Consider the following 2,911-nt stretch of genomic DNA (forward strand, 5'->3'; position numbering starts at 1 on the left):
CCCCCCCCCCTCCTATGCCCACCTCACCCCTTGGCCCGGCGGCGCCGTTCAGGAAGGCAAAAGCCGGCAACACTCATGACTCATGTCTGGCGACTGGGTCGGTCTCCTGTGACATGATGGCGGGACGCCGCACGTCGCGCTCAGGTCATATTTGTCCTACAACTTCCGTTCAAATGTTGTTGGCCACAGAAAATTAAGGAGGTTCGACTGATTCCTGAATCACTGCTGCAGGAAATTGCTGGCCTAATATATAAGCTCTACTATTCGGTTCATTGTGGTTAGCGGCCGACACACGTCTACTCTGCACGGCGCTCGAGAAGTCGTAAAAAGCCTCCTTCCCCCGGCCCCCTCTCTCCGACCCCACGCCAAGCCGCCAGGCCACTGAGGCGGACCACTCACAAAATTTTATTCCTAAATCAATGAAATAAATGTACTTCAACTTTCGGACGATCCCTCAAGTTCGCGGGATACCCGTGGAACACCCCGCCAAGCCACGAGGACGCGACTCAGCGGCCCAGCGAGAAAGAACATACCGGGGCGCGGACCATCCGCAGAGGTGGTAGAGGCCCCCGAGGACCACCTGGCGCGGACCATACCGCGAAGTCGCGAGTAGGCCTGTTCGCTGTGGAGATTCGAGAACCGGTGTTAGGTGTTGGCAAATACCTGCAGCTTAAGTAAGATACGATACACCGGTTTGTAAAATAAATCGAATAGTTTGAATACAGCCAGGGACCTGCGTAGGGCGGGCACTATCCGGGCACCTCGCTCTGCGCGCATGAAAAAAGTGATCACTGCCCGCCCGGAGGGCCCGGCCCTGCCCGGCAGGCAGCGAGGTGCCCGTGGGCTCTTTGGCCCGCTAGCTGTGCGTCTCTCTCGCACCACAGCGTTTCGCCGCCTCTGAGGTGCCCGGAGGTGCCCGTCGTTTGGCGGGCTGTTGCGGTGTAGTGGCAGCGCTTGGATCGCACGGGCACCTCGCCGGCCGATTCCGAGCGCTCGCTGAGAGGTGCCCAATGCCGCCCGCCCTACGCAGGTCCCTGAATCAGAGACCGGAATCGGCGCCCGAATGCTGCTCGTTGCTGCTCACTCGGAGCTGCTGCCCGCTCGTTCGCTGCCCGCTCGTTGTCACCTGGCCCACTCGCTCCCGCTCGTCGAGTCTCGATCTCCAAACGGGCCCCGTTTGCTGGGCCGGCCCAGGGCCGGCGTGGCGGCGGGTGGCGCGTAGGCGAAGTCAGCCCAGCGCCACGCCACGCCACGCCCTCAGGTGACCGGCAGCCGAAGCTCGGCCACTCAAACGGGTCCCGTTTGCTCGGGTTCGTTCGGCAAGGTTCGGTACATCGCTATCGCTGCCTCGGGTTTCTCGCTCTGTCTCTCTCGCACACCGACTGCGCACGGCGCGCGCTCAGAGTGGGACCCGTTCGGGCACGGATTCCGGCCTCTGCCCTGAATACAGCTGTTTGTTTTTAGACAGTCCCTTGTGGTCTGTCTCTACCCGACGGTAAAAGTTCCCAGTTTTGATAAAGATAGTTCCAGTTTTGATAAGCCGATTGACGTTGGTAAAGATCTGTCTTGCTATATTATATTTTAGGCTGTGGGGGAGGTTTGTCCGTCGTTCCGTCGGTCCGTGCCAAGCCCGGTGGCAGTCCCTTATCATCGCCCTGGTTGTGTTATAAACACCGGGCCATAAGCGCCGGGCCATGAAGGGCCAGCCGACCCCCACTCGAGCCTCTTCTTGAGGCAAGCTGCGTTGCGCCTCGCGCCCCGCGCCCCTACCCACTTAGAGCTCAATCGGCAACGGGCGCCACATGGCCCGTCCACTTGACAAGTGATCCCCAGCCTCAAATTTTAAAGTTAAACCACAGCTCTGAAATATGAAATGTGCTTGTTTTCGCGCGCGCAGAAATTACGAATCCAGCAAAATTTGAATGGTGATTCTAGCATAATTTGCTTATTTTCCGAGTTATTTTCGTTGTTTTTGATATTAACCACAGCTTCCCGTAACATGAAAAAGCGCTCCTGGGTAAGGTGAAAGCATCCCGTTTTGATAAAGGTTGCCGTTGTCGGATATTGCCGATTAACGTTTCGGTTTTTTTCAATTCAACCGTTTTTTGCTGTTTTTCTTGGCCTAACACCGGTTTAAAATAAACCGGTTTTTGAAATGAAACCTGACCCCCGAGGTCAGGAGGGATCCATTGATCATCCCGCAAGGTCAAAAGGTCCTGCTGAAACCGCGCGAGGTCTTGGGGGAGGCACCCGCGGATCACCCCACCCGCAATGCCACGAGGAACCCACGACTGATCCGGGAGGCTGCGAGGGAACCGCGGGTCATTAGCCAGCCCACAAAGTTGCAAAAACACCGCAATATGTAGGTATAACGCCTTGAGACCGCCTGTGGTTGAGCCCGAGGACTTGAGCCCGGACATGAGCCCGGATTGCAGAAGTTGTGTCCCTCGCCTAGCGGCTCGGGCTCATGTCTGGTGCAAATCGGGCTCATGTCTGGGACTCCGGCCCGGATTGCAAAAACATTGAGCCTGGACTTAAGCCCAGCCTATTTCAGTTGGGGAAGTGCGCGTTAAGGAGCTGAAAATGCGACCGGGCTCAAGTCCGGGCTCTCCCTGATGAGCCGATGGACAGTCCGTGGAATGGTCCGCATATGTCCGTGGCTGTCCTTGTGCAGTCCCCAACTGTCCGTGGCTGTCCTTGTGCAGTCCCCAACTGTCCGTGGCTGTCCTTGTGCAGTCCCCAACTGTCCACCGTGTCTATTGTGTCCATCAGTCTGTCCACGGACCTGTCATCGGTTCAGTCTGCATTTATAACTGCAGTCCGTCGTTTGAAACGTCCATGGCATGTGTCCGCAGCTGTCCACCACGGCTCGTCTGTCCATAGATCTGTCCGTAACCTATGACCACCAAAT

Source organism: Frankliniella occidentalis, unplaced genomic scaffold, assembly GCF_000697945.3.
Source record: "Frankliniella occidentalis isolate FOCC.00 unplaced genomic scaffold, Focc_3.1 Scaffold1005, whole genome shotgun sequence".
Lineage (NCBI taxonomy): Eukaryota > Metazoa > Arthropoda > Insecta > Thysanoptera > Thripidae > Frankliniella > Frankliniella occidentalis.